The 21,556-nt window shown below is 44.0% G+C and overlaps 1 protein-coding gene and 1 pseudogene across 10 annotated transcripts in view; both read left to right on the top strand.

Moving 5' to 3' along the window:
* The window catches only part of CDKL5 (cyclin dependent kinase like 5), an 850,075-nt gene that overhangs the window by 362,322 nt on the left and 466,197 nt on the right, over nt 1-21,556 (top strand). The gene's annotated exons all lie outside the window — the stretch shown is intronic.
* Nucleotides 10,362-10,479, top strand: LOC135052627 (5S ribosomal RNA; annotated as a pseudogene).

The raw sequence follows: 21,556 nt of genomic DNA on the forward strand, positions 1-21,556 counted from the left end.
CATTTCACACATACATGTACCTACGTTTTTGTACACTGATGTTTGGATTCGATTGAGGTTCTGCTGGGTAGGTGAAGAACACACAAACAAATCGTGAAAGTGACATATAACATTTTCATGATCTACATATTCCTATCATTTTCTGAACATTGTTTCCATTTCTGGAACATATGCTAGGTCTGTTTAATAATTGAACAAGGGTTATAAGTAGTGTCCTTCCTAAATAACATAAACCTTCGGAGTTCGGGGAGAGACACTCATAAACCTTTCTTCCACATATATTAATGAGCTCTTTATCTGCAATGTGTGAATAGCCACTGTCTGATTGTTCCTGATTACCTCCGAACTCCATAACTACTAGACCTTTGATTTTTCTCTGACTTTAACAAACTGATCGGCTAATCCTGGGAACCTATAAGGAAATCACTCCTTCCTCCAGAACCAGTTCCAGTCCCACACTCGACTCCTCATAAAAAAAACCTTGCAAAAATAGAATGTCCTGAAAAAAAATGTTTGTCAGCGGGAAAGAGAGAAAAGAGAAATAGAACAAAACAACTCTTGTTCATAACAAATCAATTACAATGACTGGTCTTTCTGCAATCCTTTAGTATGCTCAGGTAGTGTTCAACAGTGCCGCCTCTCAGTCTTCACGGAACAGAGTCTCTGGTGATACTTTTGCAATCTCACTCCATTTACGAGTTCCTTCCGGACTACCGACTTTCCTGCAATGGGAATTGTGGACCCAAGTCTCTCTCTCGGCTACTTTCACTGGGATAGTGCTGTCAACAAAACTTGGTATGATCCTTCCCACCTATTAGGCAACCTGAGCGTAAGAACAATCACACAGTTTCTTAGTTCACAATCAAGACAGTTAGTATTTGGCATACCAGCAATCAACCGTTTCAAGTTCTTTTGTCAAGTTCTCAAATGCTGGCTCATCTCGATAAAGTACTGTACTGTCACCTCATTGGTGTATTTCTGATCACTGTGCGGATCAATCATGACATGAGGTTGTCTTCCAAAAACAACCCAAAAAAGACACAAATACCAAAACAAAAACAAATTTCGAAGAGGGTGATTCGTTAAGTGAAGATCTGGGAGTGGTTCCGATGCTACATAATACTAGTGGGAGTATCTATGATCACAATGGTACAATTTCAAGCTTTGCTCGTACTTCTAGGAGTACCATTATCTACACACAAATTTCTGCGCAATTTTATTCTTTACGGTAAACACAGCAGCATCCGTGGCGGCAGGAAATTCCTCTACCCAGTTTGAGAAAACATCAGTGCACACCAATACATAACAATAATTCTTAAAGGGTGTTAACTGTGTTAACTAAGTCATTGTGTGTTTGCAATGTAGAGTACCATGAGCATAACTAAAAAAAAAAGAAAACATATCTCTAGAGGAGAGAAAGAAGAAGAAAATAAAAAAGAAAATGTCAGGTTTGTCATTCACCAACAGGCATATCAGTGTCTATACAAAATTTCCCTTCACCAGTAGTCTCATCCTTCCTCCACCCTTTGTGCATGACAAGGTACACTGCAGTAATACTGGTGTTATCCTGTTGGGATATACTGGGTTCGGGCAGAACTCTGAAGGACCTAGGCATGTGGAGTTTGAACTGTAATTGGGTCCATGTATTGTACCACCCTGTGTGAACGCAAAAGATGAAGAGGAAACTGTAGAGAAACAGAATAGAGGTTGGTGACAGATGAGTTTGTAGAGGTGGAGAAGATTTTATAAAAATTTGACAACTGGATTGGGCACTACGGGGAAATGATTCTCTACTTGGTCTACTCCCCTTAAAAAAAAAATCTGTGTTTATCGTATCGCTATTGGGACTATCCCATCCATCAGTCCAGTGTCCTGTCCATCCTAAGTTCATAGGGAACCCGGTATCTGTGAGATAATTTCCTCTACCTGTGATGGACATGAATCTAGAACCATGAAATGTAACATTAGTCTTCGTGGGTGTCTAACATACTTTGTACTTCCTGAGCGGGAGCACAGTATATGTATATCATATCTAACAAAATTAAGTTAATCAGGGGCCACTTCTGCTAGGATAAAGAAGCAAAAGTTTAGAGGCCCCATCTTAACCCCAGCAAGTTTTGTCAAAGGGTAATGTTGCATTTATTTTGTTCTTCCCATTAGCCGAATCTGTGTTTTCTATATGGCTTATGATTCCTTACTATATGTCCCTTGGTCCCGTCTATGTGTTTAATAATGTGGCTTGTGTTTTCTGTCTAGGGGGTCTATATTGACTATGTGTCCTACTACTCCTACAATCTCTGGCAATATGTTCTTTCTTCCTACAAGTGTAACATATTATTGACCATTAGGGATCTGGGGTTTGGACTGATGGGTCTTTCCTGTATGTGCCAGTATACTTACCATCCTCAACCTCTCCACCTGTTGTTCTCTGCGCCTAGCACTATTCTTGTGATGTTCAATAGCACACTTTCTAAGATTAGCTACTGTGACCCCTTTCCAATTTTGCAAAGAAGTCTGCACCCTGCCCTCAGTGCCTTATTGAGCCCGTCCATTAGCACAGAGACAGCCACCTCCCATTTGCCGAATGAGTGTTTACCAGTGATCTTATCCAGGTGGAGAGTTTTCTATTACTGCAAAAGACAAAAAAAAAAAGTTTAACAATCTTCTAGGTCATGCGAAGTATTCATTCAATCCTTCTCATCCCGTATTAAGGGTCTGTACATGGTCCAACAAACATTTCAGAGCTCATCTTGACTAGGGGCATTACTAGGAATGAATACTTCTTATATGGTAACTGAAAGAAATACCCGGGGGTTCCTTGTCTCTGTCCGCTTTCCTACTGGCAAATACTAGTGTGCGGACAGGTTTTTCTCCATTTCTGACGTTACTTTCTTGATTTTTTGTTTATTTTTGGGTTTTACTATATATGTACACAAATGATACCATACTTACCTGTTCCACTGGTCTCAGCCACTTCTCCCGCAGGCTACTGCTCTTCTTTTTCCGGTTGGATACTCCTCTGGGTACATGAGAAATGGCTGAAAACAATCAGGTCACCTTCTCCTCCTAAATAAACTTCAACATTCATTAGTATATATATAGGTTACAGTCATATTTTTCATATTTTTATTATTTTCTATAGTTTGTATACTGGCCGTAACTGCTTCCACATCTACATATGGCGGTGTACTTGCATTCTCTTTTTTTCTTCCTACTTGTTTATTGTTGCTAGAAAGTTCAAACAGTTCTTATATTTCCATTCTTGTCTTATATGACTTTGGTTAGACATACCACCTGCAATACCTTAGGATAAAACTCACCAACCCCTCTTGCTGCCACAGGTTTAAACAATTTGTATGTCTGACCCTTTGTTTTCTGGATTTTATCAGACATATTTTAATACCTACATTCTGCAATACCTCTGGTTCAAAGCTGCCCACCCTAGGAAATGGTACCCTATCTTTGTCAGTCATACGTAACCATTCATTGCAAAAAACTTCAGCGTGTGGACCATATTTTCCACACATAATACCTTCTCGGTTTTAAGTCTGACCTTCTCTCCCCCCTTCTTCTTCTGCCTGAAACCTGGCTACCATACGTCCCTTAGTTGAGCAACTGGCTCCCATAATTTGTGGGTCTTGCCTTCTCGGCTATTCCCACAAATACCAAAATACTCAATATAAGGCGACGGTGAAAGTTCTCCGAGCGCTTCCACCCACTCTCGCCCACGTTGGCCGGTACTACCATACACTGTCATTAGCGAAGGCGATGTACCCAATTTAGGGCTCCTATCAGACCTTACAGCACCGTAATTTCTTTCGGTGGAGGTTCTGTTGGAATATTTTCCTGAGAGAGGCAGCGAAAAATTCCTTTTCGGTATCTTCCTACTGGAATTTTTGTAGGGTGAAAAACAGGGAAATTAGATAACTATTCTGCACCCTTTCCAGTGGAAGCCCACCAGGGAGATTTCCCGACGTTATCAAAGAAAAACCCCTTTGTCTATACAATCACGTCTGCTTATGCTTTTCCACAGCGCATATGACACAATGGTATCACGTTGTGCTGTGTAGAACAAACGGACATGCGATGCAATCGCACAGCCTATAGATACTAGTTATCTATATGCCCTAGGATTGCTGTAGACCACCTGACCTAGACCACTCCAGATCACTTAGTTGTATGGGACACTTAGACCACTCCAGATCACTAAGACCACTTAGTTCTAATCACGCAAGGTGTTACCACTCCAGCCACTTAGACCACTTCAGTTCCTGGGTTCAGCTCCACTCGCTCCACTTTCACTCACTCAAATACGCTTTGTATTTCTGTACAGAAAATTTTCACTTGTTCTGATCAGCAGCTTTACCCCCCAGAGGCAATACAGTTTAAACAAAAGTTTTATACTAATCTGCTTTAGAAACCGGGTAGTTTTGTGCTATTGTAGTATGGCTACTATCCCACCTTAATTGAACAAATATCGTGTGGTTTTATTATGCGCACAACCCTACGCAAGCTTGCGTAATTACGCAACCATGCATACCCCTATGCCACGTGTGCGGCCTTGCGCCACGTGCACGTTTTTGTACGCTGTCCTCACGTTCCGTACCACGTGTACCAATGTGTGTATGCAATTCAACAAACCACACAGTCTCTATAAATGTGAGCAATACTAACTATAATCGCTCACTTAACACAACACCCAGTTTTTTCTTAACAACCATGCCAGAAATGCGTTTCATGTCTATAATTACTCCCTTAAATACTGTTATTTCAAATTTACCTATATAGCAACAAATGTATCCGATTTCACACAGATCTATAATGACTGCAATAATCTATCATTTAAATGATATGATTCAGATTGGATAGCTATCTTGCAGAACATACACTGATATAAATATACACATAATTATAATATTATATATATGTATCATTCACTGGCCTTCTATGTGACACCTTACCTCTTATTTGTATATCAAAGCTTTGTGCTTTTCACTGCTAAAAAATAGCCGTTACACAGGTTAATTTGCATTTCAATGGCTATCCTCCCTAGTAAGCAGATTCTACAAGTCTTGGAAGGAAAAAAAACAAAAAACAAAACCCTTTCTTTCCTTTTTCTATCTGTGTGCAACCTCTTACACCAAGCCAAGCATTTATCTCACCATTTTTTCTCACTAGGCCCAATTGAAACTATTTGTAATTGACTATGGCATGGGTTAAATAAATGCATTGGTAACTCATAAATGGTGCTTGATGTGACAAAGGAAACTGATTGTTCTGAGCAGACTGAAAATCAGCTATTTAGAAAATGACCATCCTAAAATGGCCACTGCTCCTCCCCCTTCCACATACATGAGGTTTACACAAGATGGTGGACAGGCCATGTGGTTAGTCCAAAATGGAGAACAGACCATGCGGCTTCCTTTGTCACAAAGAAATCACACATTATACAAGCACCAGAAGTTATTTTAGGCCTGAGTTTAAAAAAAAAAAAACTATATCAAGGCTATGCAGCAACTTTTTAATGTACTTTTAAATTTACTTAACAGATAAACAATCCAATGTGAATCAAACACAATATGACTTATTTGAACTTTGTTTTGCAACAATAAAAATAAATTTTAACATCTTAAATATTATGAGAAACACATTGTCCCTTGAATTTTCATATCATTGGCTTACTGATAACACAACAGAACACACGGATATGATTTTCTCAGCGTCAGGATGCGCCCACCACAAGCTGATCGACCACAGCGTCGCGTTTGTAATGTACAGTGCATCATTAAGACCATGATATCGCGGACGAGCCCCCATCTGTAAATACCAAATTGCTTTCTAACAGATATTTAAAATGCCCACTCTAATATATACTGCAGACGCCAGGCGCATCTTATTACCATATACGATAAAAGTGCGCTGTACATCTTAAAACACTACATCCCTTAAGAGAAAAGAATACACCCACACATTATCTGAGTTCCAAAGCTCATTGATGTATATATTTGTTATTAAAATGATATGGATTCAATATATTACAATGTACAGTATACATATAGTTATATGGTTACAATTTATACAGTAATCAGTTAATACAAAATACATACAGTTACAGGCCAGCATACCATACCATTCCCTCAATGCATCTTCCTCTTAATATATATCTCTCTCAGCAAATAAATACAGGAACTGATCTAGAAGCACCTCCATCATCGTCTGGCACAAAACAGCAACTGGCAACTGTGTGTCTCTGTAATGTGTTATCAAGTTTTGGGGGAAGGAACTTTCTCATTCATGATGAGTCACTAGTCTGTTCGTATGCTAAACAGGTTCAGCCTTGAAGACATCAAAAGGGGCTGGCCTGAGTTTCCTGTCCATTGTACTAATAAGAGTGATTTTAGCTTTCATACATTTAATCATAACTATTTGTTGCAATGTCCTACAACTTAATAACAAGTATCAAATGAATCTACACATTAATCTGCTTGCTTTAATACCAAATATGACAGGCCTATCTTGCTTCGTTCCAATAATACACATACGTGACATTACTCCATTATATAATGTTAAATCATTATGATGTCTGGCGCTTGATATTATAATTATGTACTGTATGAAATAAGTGTCGAATCCATCTCTGTGGCATGTCCGTGTAAATGCGTGTGTTACCATATATTGCTGTACTCGCTGGGCGTATTTGCAAGTATAGTGACTTATATGTGTAGAGTCTGTATGTTCTTTCTTTGTAATATTTTTGACTTCGACATGGGGGAGTAAAGAGGCGTTGTGGACGAGATCCTGGCCTCCTGCTGCATTGCCAGATTAGATTCTATATTACATAGAACAGGGGTTCTGAAACTCGGTCCCCAGGACCCCACACGGTGCATGTTTTGCAGGTAACCCAGCAGGTGCACAGCTGTATTAATTACTCACTGACACATTTTAAAAGGTCCGCAGGTGGAGCTAATTATTTCACTTGTGATTCTGTGAGGAGACCTGCAAAACATGCACTGTGTGGGGTCCTGAGGACCGAGTTTGAGAACTTGTGACATAGAAGCAGCAGCGATAGCAACTCCAACTATGGGGGTAATTCCAAGTTGATCGCAGCAGGAATTTTGTTAGCAGTTGGGCAAAACCATGTGCACTGCAGGGGAGGCAGATATAACATGTGCAGAAAGAGTTAGATTTGGGTGGGTTATTTTATTTCTGTGCAGGGTTAATACTGGCTGCTTTATTTTTACACTGCAAATTAGATTGCAGATTGAACACACCACACCCAAATCTAACTCTCTCTGCACATGTTAAATCTGCCTCCCCTGCAGTGCACATGGTTTTGCCCAACTGCTAACAAAATTCCTGCTGCGATCAACTTGGAATTACCCCCAATATCTGAATCCCAAGGCATAACATTCCTGATTTAAAGCAGAAATCATTAATCCAGTGCTCATGTGTATCACCCCACAGTTTATATAAGCAAGCAGTGGGAGGAGAACCATGTGAGCCATCAGGCGGCCATCTGGTGATTTCCAAAGTTTGTCTGTTTGCAGGCTAAAGTGCAGGGCCTGATTAAGGGTTCCATCCACCCTAGGCTTATACAGAAGTGCCCCCCCCCCCCTTCCCCACTCCCAACCGCCATTTATTTGGCTCATATTCAGCTAAAAATCTGTAATTATGTGTCTAAATTGACTACAGATTCAGTTATTGTTTGAGACAAATTGTATTTCTTCTTACTTCTTTAGGTCTTCACAGCAGGCAGCCGCCAGCATAAGCAATGCTGTTAGCTGCAGGTGCAGTCTGTGTGCTTAGCCTGATCTTGTGAGATATGGTAATCTCTTGAGGCCAAGCTGAGAGTAAGTACTGCAGTAGGGCAGCTAACAGCATCGGATTTGCTGTTAGCTGCCTGCATATCTTAGCCTGGGTGTTAGTGACTGATGAGGCCCGCCCCCTTGAAGCCAGGGGCGGACACAATGACACCTTAGGACAGATGAGCAGTGATGGCAGAAATGAGCATCATCATCGCCGCTTAGAGGTAAGAAAAATAATAAGAAAAAAGAAACCTAATTAATCTATTGTGCCGGCGCTGCGCCCCCTCCCAAGGACCCAGCACTCCAGGCTGCAGGCCCTGCTAAAATAGGATTTTATTTACCTACCGGAAAATCTTTTTCTCGTAGTCCGTAGGGGATACTGGGAATCCATTTAGTGCCATGGGGTATAGACGGGTCCACTACGAGCCTTGGGCACTTTAAGAATTTGATAGTGTGCGCTGGCTCCTCCCTCTATGCCCCTCCTACCAGACCCAGTCTAGGAAACTGTGCCCGAGGAGACGGACATACTTTGAGAGAAGGATAGATAAGGAAAGTGGTGAGATTACGAACCAGCTCACACAAAACAAGAGGAAATCCAAGCTAACCAAACTTGAAACCAGGAACAGCAACGGCTGAACCAACCAGAATACTTAACAAGTAACAGTGCAGGAAGAATGAAGCACCGGGTGGGCGCACAGTATCCCCTACAGACTACGAGAAAAGGATTTACCGGTAGGTAATTAAAATCCTATTTTTTCTTACGTCCTTGGGGATACTGGGATTCCATTTAGTACCATGGGGAAGTACCAAAGCTCCCAAACCGGGTGGGAGAGTGCTGAGGTTCCTGCAGAACTGATTGACCAAACTGAAGGTTCTCAGAGAAGTATCGAACTTGTAAAACTTTGCAAACGTGTTCGAACCTGACCAAGTAGCTGATCTGCAGAGCTGTAAAGCCGAGACACCCCGGGCAGCCACCCAAGAAGAACCCACCGCCCTAGTAGAGTGGGCCTGTACAGATTTTGGGACCTGCCGTGGAATAAGCATGCCGAATAGTGAGCCTGATCCAGCGTGCAATAGACTGCTTTGAAGCAGGACACCCAAATTTATTGGGATCATAGAGAACGAACAGCGACACCGCTTTAGGAAGAAATTGCTGACAAGTTCTGAGTTCAGCTCTGTCTTCATGGAAAATGAAGTAGGGACTCTTGTGAGACAACGCACCTAGCTACTACACACGTCTTGCTGAAGCCCAGACCAACAGTGTGACGGTCTTCCACCGCATTCTTATGATTTACTTTTCTGACTTACATTGTGAAGCATCTGACTGCATTACGCTATTTTTGTAATTACATTGACAGCTGTATGCAACACTATTTTGTCTACCCGTGACAGCATTAAGTATTTACCCTGCCAGCTTACAGTATGTTATTGTGCATTTTGTTTGAACAGGTTGTGCAATAACTCTGTTATTGGGATGCAATATCATTTTGCCTGATTTAGCTAGCATCAAGCGTTTTTATAACCTTGCCAGCCTATTGTGTTTTTTGTGAAAAACCTCTGACTACACATGTATATTTGTTGATGCCAATTTGGATCTGATCTTTTATACCTGTTGTTTCAGTCCTTGCATTCTGCCTATGTATGTTACTGTGTATTTTGTTTGAATAGGCTGTGCAATAACCCTGTTATTTGGATGCAATATAATTTTGTTCAATTTGGACAGTGGGGGTCATTCCGACCCGATTGTTCACTGCAGTTTTTCGCAGCGCAGCGATCGGGTCGGAACTGCGCATGCACTGGTGTCGCAGTGCGCCGGCGCATGCCAGACGGCCGAAGGCTGGCGTTGCCTAGCGATCGCCTCTGCCTAATTGACAGGCAGAGGCAGTTGCTGGGCGGGAGGGGGCTGGACGGCGGTGTTAAGGCGCCGTTTAGGGGGCGCGGTCTGGCCAACGCAGGCGTGGCCGGACCTTTGGGGGGGGCGGCCCGCTGCGGATGCGTGACGTCACACGCAGCCACTGCGACCCGGGCAGCGAAGAGGTTTTCCCGGCCAGCCGCAGGAGCTATGCTGGCCAGGAGTTACTCCTCAAATGCAAAAGTATCGCCGCTGTGCGATGCTTTTGCATTTCTCCGGGTGGGACCGTCGTCTGAGTGCCTGATCATAGCTACGATCAATTTCGGAATCACCCCCAGTACCAAGCATTATTTACTACCCTGCCAGTTTACGGCATGTCTCTGTGCAATATGTATAACTAGATACAGCCTTGGATAATTATTGATATTAACTTGGATCTGACCCCCTATATTTTGACATACCATTTTTTTTCTCTCTGGTAGAGGGATAACACACTCTTAATGAAATTTGTATTTCTATACTTTCTCTACATTCAGGACTCTCATTGGTGATTCAGTGAGGTCCTGTATGGTTGATAACCTACGGATAGCTCACAGTCTACCACCAACAGCAGATCCCCTGTTTTCTACACCTGTAATCTATAATTCTCCTTTTTCCTATTCATGAACTCTCATCAATGATTCTGATTAAGACACGGGAATTTTTTCTACTATCAAACCACACTTAAAATTCCCAATCCCGTCCGATCTTGGAAGCGATAAATTGTTGGGCCGGACCAGTACCTGGAGGGTGACCTCCAGATAATATCCGGTGTAGTAGGTCGAGGCGATTCTACAATTCAGTCTAACGTTGACAGCAGATTAATACATTTTTCTTGAATTCTCTCTTCTTTATCACTTCCCTCTCACATCAATATAATGTGTCATTGCTGGTCAGAACAGTATTGTGAACAAGAAATTATTTTCTAGTATTGTTCGTTTACTTAGGTAGAGTATATTCCTAACACCCCTGAGGGCGCTGTGGCCCAATTTCCAATTATAGGTACTTACGGGCATCCTGCTGCATGTTAGGTTATTGTGCCTCTTATATAATTAATATGACATGAGCACATATTCTTGCACGGTTTAGTGGATAAGAGGGCTCAATATATATATATATATATATATATATATATATATAAGGTAACAGTGTGGTGGCGGCACTCAACCAGACTTCACAATTGCAGTTCAAAGATTTATTGTGCCAACATGTTTCGGGGATCAGACCCCGTCCTCAGGGCCAGACAAACCTCTACAGACAAAACTAACACACATTTATAGACAACAAACAAGACATTAGAACAAACCCTACTCACCTGCTCCACGGCGCGACCGCCCGCCAGTCCGTCCGGCTACACTTCCGCATCGCCGTCATCTGACGTCACGGTGCGCCGCGTCGCAGGAGAGTTGCTATGGCAACCAGCCGCAGCTGGGCGATAGCTAGAATACAATGCAATGACAATACAATCAACATAAGCATACAGTTACTTAATTAAATAAACATGCAGCTAAAACGACTCTCCATTAGGCAGCCATTCAGAGAATAAGTTCACTGACAGAAACGTGGCAAAAACATAGCATGATACTACCAACATTAGTGCTGAAACTCAGTTATATTTTTAAGAAAGGCTCAGTAGTTTTTAATTTATTTTTTAACTTGTTTATAGATTATCTTCGAATGTTTTGGAGTCATGCAGTGGATCACAATTGTCCGTGCAGCTGTGTTGTAAACAGAGGTGATCATGTCATATCTAGCTAATTACAGAAAACATTGTATGCCCAGGTTTTCATTTAATCCTCTGGGCGACAATGTCCCCAGCATATAAATCCACCTGGATTCTCGCTGTAATAAAGTCCTGTCACGATTACCGCCCCGTAATGAGGTCGGAACATGATCAATTAATATTGCCCTAATACTGGCCACATTGTGCCCAGCAGCAAGGCAATGTCGTGCGAATGGTTGCTCACTGGTGCCCTTTTCATGGGCTTTCTTGATGGCACTCCGGTGTAGTGCCATCCTTTCCCGAAATTGGCGTATGGTCTTGCCAACATAGGCAAGACCACATGGGCAGGATAACATGTATATAACATGTGTGGTGGTACATGTCAACCGGTGATGGATCTTAAGTTTCTTACCCGTATGTGGGTGACTAAAGGTGGCCCCCGTAATCAAAGTGTTACAGGTAGCACACCCTAGGCACCTATAGCAACCATTCTTGGCCCGCAAAAAATGGGATTCCTTAATCTTGGTTAGATTGGTGATATCAAGCTTGATCACATAATCACCTATGTTACGACCACGTGTGTGACTGGGTAACAGGGTTGTTTCAGATAGGGATGACAGTGCTGGGTCTGTTTGAACAATTGGCCATAACTGTTTGGCTTTTTTAACTATCCTGTCTGTCCCTGTGGTATATTTATTAACCCAGGGAAGCCTATTGCATCCTGTTTTCATACTGTTTCTACCCGGACCTAGTGTTTGTTCTCTAGTCATATTCAGCACTTTAAGTTTGGTCTTCTCCAATTCCCTCATGGGGTACCCTCTTTCAACGAACTTTAATAGCATCCGATCCATGGCTTTTACAGTCTCCTCTGGATCAGAGGTGATGCGCCGTACTCTAAGGAATTGCGAATATGGCAATCCTTTGCGCAAGGAGGTAGGATGGAAACTCTGGTGGTTTAATAAAGTGTTTCTATCAGTGGTTTTAACATAGATAGATGTGGCCAGAGATCCATCCTTGTTTGTAATGGTGACATCAAGATAATTAACTGTGCAGCCATCAATAGCATATGTAAACTGAACTACATGTTGTGTTTGATTATGATTTTCCCACAGGGCTATCAGCTGCTCTTTTGGACCTCGCCACAGGACTAACAGGTCATCTATATATCTTCTGTAATAGATGACATTCTGGGATACCTGGGGGTCCAAATAAAACATTTAGGTTTCTACCAAATGCATGAATGCATTAGCATACGATGGGGCCACCGCTGACCCCATCGCACACCCAGACAATTGTAACCAGAAGACACCATTAAATACAAAATAGTTTCTCTTCAACACCCTATCCAGAAGAGATAGGAAAAATGTAACCTCCGGGCCCTGATATATGGGGTTGTTGTCAATAAGCAGTCTCACCGCCTCTATACCCGCATCATGAGGGATGCAGGTATAGAGGCTGGTGACGTCCGCGCTACAACGAATGCACAGTTAATTATCTTGATGTCACCATTACAAACAAGGATGGATCTCTGGCCACATCTATCTATGTTAAAACCACTGATAGAAACACTTTATTAAACCACCAGAGTTTCCATCCTACCTCCTTGCGCAAAGGATTGCCATATTCGCAATTCCTTAGAGTACGGCGCATCACCTCTGATCCAGAGGAGACTGTAAAAGCCATGGATCGGATGCTATTAAAGTTCGTTGAAAGAGGGTACCCCATGAGGGAATTGGAGAAGACCAAACTTAAAGTGTTGAATATGACTAGAGAACAAACACTAGGTCCGGGTAGAAACAGTAAGAAAACAGGATGCAATAGGCTTCCCTGGGTTAATAAATATACCACAGGGACAGACAGGATAGTTAAAAAAGCCAAACAGTTATGGCCAATTGTTCAAACAGACCCAGCACTGTCATCCCTATCTGAAACAACCCTGTTACCCAGTCACACACGTGGTCGTAACATAGGTGATTATGTGATCAAGCTTGATATCACCAATCTAACCAAGATTAAGGAATCCCATTTTTTGCGGGCCAAGAATGGTTGCTATAGGTGCCTAGGGTGTGCTACCTGTAACACTTTGATTACGGGGGCCACCTTTAGTCACCCACATACGGGTAAGAAACTTAAGATCCATCACCGGTTGACATGTACCACCACACATGTTATATACATGTTATCCTGCCCATGTGGTCTTGCCTATGTTGGCAAGACCATACGCCAATTTCGGGAAAGGATGGCACTACACCGGAGTGCCATCAAGAAAGCCCATGAAAAGGGCACCAGTGAGCAACCATTCGCACGACATTGCCTTGCTGCTGGGCACAATGTGGCCAGTATTAGGGCAATATTAATTGATCATGTTCCGACCTCATTACGGGGCGGTAATCGTGACAGGACTTTATTACAGCGAGAATCCAGGTGGATTTATATGCTGGGGACATTGTCGCCCAGAGGAGTAAATTAAAACCTGGGCATACAATGTTTTCTGTAATTAGCTAGATATGACATGATCACCTCTGTTTACAACACAGCTGCACGGACAATTGTGATCCACTGCATGACTCCAAAACATTCGAAGATAATCTATAAACAAGTTAAAAAATAAATTAAAAACTACTGAGCCTTTCTTAAAAATATAACTGAGTTTCAGTACTAATGTTGGTAGTATCATGCTATGTTTTTGCCACGTTTCTGTCAGTGAACTTATTCTCTGAATGGCTGCCTAATGGAGAGTCGTTTTAGCTGCATGTTTATTTAATTAAGTAACTGTATGCTTATGTTGATTGTATTGTCATTGCATTGTATTCTAGCTATCGCCCAGCTGCGGCTGGTTGCCATAGCAACTCTCCTGCGACGCGGCGCACCGTGACGTCAGATGACGGCGATGCGGAAGTGTAGCCGGACGGACTGGCGGGCGGTCGCGCCGTGGAGCAGGTGAGTAGGGTTTGTTCTAATGTCTTGTTTGTTGTCTATAAATGTGTGTTAGTTTTGTCTGTAGAGGTTTGTCTGGCCCTGAGGACGGGGTCTGATCCCCGAAACATGTTGGCACAATAAATCTTTGAACTGCAATTGTGAAGTCTGGTTGAGTGCCGCCACCACACTGTTACCTTGCATAGTGGAAGCAAGCTCCCACCAGGAGGGCACCGCAGCAGTTACCACATTTTGAGGGGAGTGCCGGGATTATTTGCTATTTATATATATATATATATATATATATATATTGGAACAGGTGAAGTGGCACTCACTATATATCCGAAGTCATCTGCTGGGGTGCCAAAATTCCAGGGAGAAACTTGTATCCACAAGGTCCCGTTATACATTCAGTTCAATATAAGGAAGGCACTCACCAGACTTGTAATGCAAAAAAAAAATTTGTTTATCAAATCTCACATCAGCAGCTTAATCGTGGTTGGTCGACGTTTCGGTCCCATACCGGACCTTTTTCCAGACCAGTGTGTACAATCGTCAGAATCACATTTTTGATAAACAAATTTTTTTTTTGCATTACAAGTCTGGTGAGTGCCTTCCTTATATTGAACTGAATATATATATATATATATATATATATATATATATATATATATTTTGCCTCATACAAATTCTTTTATATGAATTAATTAAAAGTTAGGTTTTAATCTTAACAATATTTCTATTTCTTAACGAGTGCGCCCACAATGGGTCTTTCTTTCCTGTCTTCAGTGTATTGACGGTCTTCCACGTAAGGTACTTTACGTCAACCTCCGATAACGGTTCAAACCAGTCCAATTGGAGGAACTGCAGCACCAAACTGACATCTCAAGGTGCCATGGGAGGCACAAAGGGAGGCTGGATGTGCAGAACACCTTTCAAGAACGTCTGAACCTCAGGGAGAGAAGCCAATTGTTTCTGAAAGTGAATAGACAAGGCCGAAATCTGAACTTTTATGGAACCTAGGCGAAGGCCCACATCCACTCCTGACTGCAGAAAAAGCGGGAGACGTCCCAGATGAAATTCCACGCAGAATATTGTTTGCTCTCACACCAAGAGACATACTTCTTCCATATATGGTGGTAATGTTTTGACGTTACCCCCTTTCTGGCTTGGATCATAGTCTGGATGACCTTGTCAGGAATCCCTCTCCTGGCTAGAATCAGCCGTTCAACTTCCATGCCATTAAACGTAGCCGCGGTAAGTCTTGATAGACAAACGGGCCCTGTTGCAGAAGATCCTCGCGAAAAGGTAGAGGCCACGGATCTTCGATCAGCATCTCGAGAAGAGCCGCGTACCAGGCCCTTCGAGGCCAGTCTGGATCAATGAAGATTGCTTGAACCTTTTCCTTTTTTATTTTCTTTAGAATTCTTGGGATCAGAGGAAGTGGAGGAAACAGGTACACCAGCTGGTAGACCTACAGAGTTGTCAGAGCGTCTCCCACTACTGTTCGTGGGTCTCTCGACCTGGAACAATACCGCTTGAGCTTCTTGTTGAGTCGAAAGGCCATCATGTAAATTTGTGGATATCCCCACCGACGCGTCAACCACCGGAATACCTCCAGGTCGAGGCCCCACTCCCCCGGGTGTAGGTCGTGTCTGCTGAGGAAGTCTGCTTACCAGTTGTCTACTCTCGGAATGAAGACCGCCGAACACGCCACGCCATGTTTTTCCGCCCAGAGGAGAATTCTTGACACCTCTGACATTGCGGCTCTGCTTTTCGTTCCGCCCTGTCAGTTTATGTATGTTACCACCGTAACATTGTCCGACTGGAGTTGAATGGCCTGATTCCAAAGTAAAGATGAGGCCTGCAGAAGGGCATTGTAGATTGCCCTGAGTTCCAAGATGTTTATCGGATGGATGACTTCCTGACTTGACCATCTTCCTTGAAATTGCACCCCCTGGGTGACTGCTACCCAACCTCCGAGGCTTGCGTCTGTGGTTAGCAGAATCCAATTCTGAATCCCAAACCTTCGACCCTCGATGAGGTGAGAAGTCTGTAGCCACTACAGAAGGGAGATCCTGGCTCTTGGCGATAGACAGATCCTCTGGTGCAAGTGAAGATGCGATCCGGACCATTTGTCCAACAGATCCAGCTGGAAGGGCCTCGCATGAAATCTTCCATAAGAGGCCACCATTTTCCCCAAAAGGCGAATACACAGATGCACCGATATCCGGGTTAGCTTCAGGACAGCCTGAACCATTGACTTGATTACCATAGCCTTCTCCAAGGGAAGGAACACTCTCTGAGACTCTGTGTCCAGTATCATTCCCAGAAAAGGAAGCCTCTGCGTCGGTTCCAGGTGGAATTCTGGAAAATTCAGAATCCACCCATGATCCAGGGGTAGTCTGGTTGAGCAGCCAATGCTGTCCAACAACCGCCCCCTTGACGTTGCCTTTATCAGAAGATTGTCCAGGTACAGAATTATGTTCAATCCCTGTTTGCGGAGTAGAAACATCATCTCTGTAGAAACTTCATCTTTGGTGAACACTCGTGGTGCCGTGGAGAGACCAAATAGCAGGGCCTGGAACTGGTAGTGACAGTCCTGCAGTGCAAACCATAGATAAGCCTGGTGTGGCGGCCAGAGATATCCAGAGACACCAAGAATTCTCCCTCCTCCAGACCTGAGATCACCGCTCTCAGATACTCCATCTTGAATTTAAACACTCGTAAGTACTGGTTCAACGACTTTAGGTTCAAAATCAGTCTTACCGTACCGTCCGGTTTCGGTACTACAAACAAGTTGGAATAATACCCCTTGTTTTGCAGATGAGGTGGAACTGGAACAATGACCTGAGTCTGTACCAGTTTTTGAATGGCGTCCTGTAAGGTAATACTGTACTTGCCTCTTGTGAAACTGGTAAGCCCGATTTGAAGAATCTGTGAGGTGGTAGCTCCTGAAACTCCAGTCTGTAGCCCTAGTAAATAAGATCTATGACCCAAGGATCCTGGCACGAACCTATCCAGATGTGACTGAAGAATTTTAGCCGGACTCCCACCTGCCAGTCTTCCAAGCATCGCGGTCCACCGTCATGCTGAAGGTTTTGAGGAAGCAGAGCTTGTGCTCTGTTACTGCGAACCGGCAGTTGCTGGTTTGCTTGGTTTACGTCTAGCACCTCTGGCTTTGCCCTTAAACTAGTCAGTCCGAAAGGACTGTAGATTAGGTCCTGAGTAGGCCTTCCTGGCTGGCGGAGCTGCAGAAGGAACATATGTGGACTTAGCCGCAGTAGCTTTGGAGATCCATTTGTCGAGTTCATCTCCAAATAAGGCCTCTCCTGTGAAGGGTAAGCCTTCCACGCCTTTCCTGGAGTCTGCGTCAGCTGTCCACTGGCGTAGCCACAAGCCTCTGCGTGCTGACACTGCCATAGCATTTCTTTTATGGCTTCCACCATAAAGTTCGTAGAGTCCTGTATATGTTCTTGGAGTAAAATAATCCCCCATTGAGGCAAAGTATCTATCCCCTCAATTAAGTTACCTGACCATTTGGCGATTGCCTTATTAACCCCGCCAGCTGTATACAAGGGTTTGAGTGTAGTCTCAATTCAACGATCAGCCGTGTCTTTTAGGGAGGCTGCACCTGGGACAGGCAATACAATTATTTCGTGACAGCCTGGATACTGATGCATCCACTATCGGTGGATTTTCGCATTTTTTCCTATCCTCTGGCGGAAAAGGAAATGATGATAGCAACCTTTTAGGGATTTGAAATTTCCTATCAGGATTAACCCACGGTTGTTCAAACAGGGTATTAAGTGGGTCATTCCGAGTTGATCGCTTGCTAGCTAGTTTTAGCAGCAGTGCAAACGCTATGCTGCCGCCCATTGGGTAGTTTATTTTAGCTTAGCAAAAGTGTGAATGCATGTGCAGCCGAGCTCTACAAAAACAGTTTGTGCAGTTTCAGAGTAGCTCTGAACCTACTCAGCGCTTGCGATCACTTCAGCCTATTCATGTCCGGATTTTACGTCATACAACCGCCCAGCGAACGCCCAGGCACGCCTGCATTTTTTCAGACACGTCAGCGTTTTTGCAAACACTCCCTGAAAACGGTCAGTTGACACCCAGTAACGCCCCCTTCCTGTCAATCTTCTTGCGGCCGCCAGTGCGATGGAAAACTTTGCTAGAACCGGAGCACATCCACAAAGAGCTTTGTACCCGTACGTCGCAAGTGCGCATTGCGTTGCATGCGCATGCGCAGAAATGCAGGTTTTTCACCTGATCGCTGCGCTGCGAAAATCGGCAGTGAGCAATCAACTTGGAATGACCCCCTTAGTTCCTTTGACACAGGAAAAGTGACTGAGGATTTTTTTTTAAATATTAAAATAAGAATTCTCAGTGTCCTCTGTCACCTTATCAGGGATATGCAGAACTTCTCTGATAGCCTCTATGAGAGCCTCTATTCCCTGTGACAGAGTAGTCTCCCCCACCTCTGAGTCCACCTCCCCCTCCTCCATGTCTGACCCTTCATCATCAGAGTCAGACTGCAGGATATCGGCCAAAGTACGTTTTTGCGGACAAATGGCAGGGGACTGAGACGCTGGTTTGGCTACTGAGTCTCTTTTCATAAACTCAGTCAACGATTGTCTTACGTATTGCGTCTCTTTCTCATTGAGGGACAATTTAGTAGAAATATTGGAAATCATTCCCTTAATGGCGCCCTGCCAAGCTGGCTCTGCCCCGCTAGCCTGGGAAGGTACACTGCACTGAGTACACCATAGTGAACCCCCTGGAGAAGAGGAACACTGTGCCTTACATGAAACACACTCTTGTCTGACATACTGCGACAGTGACAGCACACACAGACAGGAAGAGGTTAAATGCACAATTAACCCACAAAGAGCCCTTCCAGGGAGACACAGAGATAGTATGCAGCCAGCACACACCGCCCTTATTGCTAATGCCAAGCTTAGCCGGATCGCAGACTAAGTACCCAGATTGGGGACTTAGGGGGTCATTCCAAGTTGAACGCTCGCTAGCAGTTTTTAGCAGCCGTGCAAATGCATAGTCGCCGCCCTCGGGGGAGTGTATTTTCGCTTTGCTGGAGTACGAACGCCTGTGCAGCCGAGCGCCTGCAAACACATTTTGTGCAAAACAAGACCAGCCCTGTAGTTACTTATCCTGTGCAATGATTTCTGCGACGAGTGACACAGTAATGATGTCAGATACCCGCCCAGCAAACGCCTGGCCACTCCTGCGTTTTTCCAAACACTCCCAGAAAACGGTCAGTTGACACGCCCTCTTTCTGTCAATCTCCTTGCATTCGGCTGTGCGATTGGAATTGTCGCTAGAACCAATGCAAAACTACAATGGACTCATACCCGTACGATGCGCGTACGCATTGCGGTGCATACGCATGTGCAGATTAGCCGTTTTTTTCACTGATCGCTACGCAGTGACCAACGGCAGCTAGCGATCAACTCGGAATGACCCCCGTAGTACACTACAACTTGCTACCCCCTGCTATGACCCCCTGGTACCGGTGAGGTAATCTGGTGTCTCTCCAGAGGAGCTGCGTGTCCCTGTTAGTCAGCGTCTGTGTCCACTGCAGAGGGAAAATGGCGCTAGTGAGCTGCTGGATCCGCTCATAGGGGGTAATTCCAAGTTGATCGCAGCAGGAATTTTTTTAGCAGTTGGGCAAAACCATGTGCACTGCAGGGGAGGCAGATTTAATATGTGCAGAGAGAGTTAGATTTGGGTGTGGTGTGTTCAATCTGCAATCTAATTTTCAGTGTAAAAATAAAGCAGTCAGTATTTACCCTGCACAGAAATAAAATAACCCACCCAAATCTAACTCTCTCTGCACGTTATATCTGCCCCCCCCCCCCTGCAGTGCACATGGTTTTGCCCAACTGCTAAAAAAATTCCTGCTGCGATCAACTTGGAATTACCCCCATAGTGAAGCTCCGCACCTTCAATGGCACGCAGTCTTCCTACTCTTTTTTTATACTGGCTGAGGTAATTTTGTGCCTAAAATGGAGTCAGCCCCCTTTTAAGTCTGTAATGCCAGTTTGGGTACTGTGTACACATATAGTGCACTGAGACTCAGTTTGCCCCCTCAGAAGCTGTGCGTTTGCACTGTGTACGGAGTCTGGAGACCCAGCCGCCCCATGTAGAAGCCGTGCGTCTCCGTACCCTCATGCCGCCATAATGGCTGGCGACCCGCTAACCTTGACGCCGGCTTAGTACTCACCACTCTTCTTTCTTCTGGCTCTTTTAGGGGTGGCGGCGTGCTGCGGGAATGTATGCTCGCCGTGGTGGGGCTTGCAAATAATTCCCTCAGGAGCTAGTGTCCTACTGTATCAACGGGGAATGGGACCATCAAGAGGTTGGGCCATTCCCCCCCCCCCCCCCCCCAACTCCCACGAAGCAGGCAGGCTGGTGCCATCCAGTCCTGCCTGAAAATAACAAACAGATAAAATAAATGCAGAAAACTCTTCAGGAGCTTCCAGCGACGTGACCGACTCCTCCGTGCACATTTTCTAAAGTGAGTCTGGTAGATGGGGCATAGAGGGAGGAGCCAGCGCACACTATCAAATTCTTAAAGTGACCAAGGCTTTTAGTGGACCCGTCTATACCCCATGGTACTAAATGGATTCCCAAGCAGGTACTATCAAGTATGGCTGGGTACATACTGCAAAGACGTATCTGCCGACCTGCCAGTGTGCCGATTGAGCAACCAATTAGGTAAGCTATGCACACACGCTCGATATGGCGCACCAGATGTCACAACTGAAATTTGCCTGCCCAGCTGTGATGTAATTGTAGGCGGTCTCTGCAGCCAGTGTACGGGTGGATGCAGATTCAACAATATATTTTGTTCATTTAAATCGGCATTAGCTGTGCTGCAGGGCCAACCTGATATGTGAGGTAGGGAAATAGTTATATGGCAAAATATGTAACTTGAAATGGGCTGAAAATAATGTTTTTTATCCCAGCTTTCTATGACTTTTCTGAGCTGAGATATTGCATTTACCCCAAACGTCCGCAATAGTGAATAATGTCTTACGCCATGATACAAAAATGGCCGCCACATTCATATGAAGGAAAAAAAAATTAAATAATGGTGGTTTCTGACTACTAATTAACAGGGGCCATCACACACCAAAAATAAATAATTAAAAAAATGGTCGAGCTACTAGAGCTGGACCACTCCACATGGATTGATCC

Source organism: Pseudophryne corroboree, chromosome 2, assembly GCF_028390025.1.
Source record: "Pseudophryne corroboree isolate aPseCor3 chromosome 2, aPseCor3.hap2, whole genome shotgun sequence".
Classification (NCBI taxonomy): Eukaryota; Metazoa; Chordata; class Amphibia; order Anura; family Myobatrachidae; genus Pseudophryne; species Pseudophryne corroboree.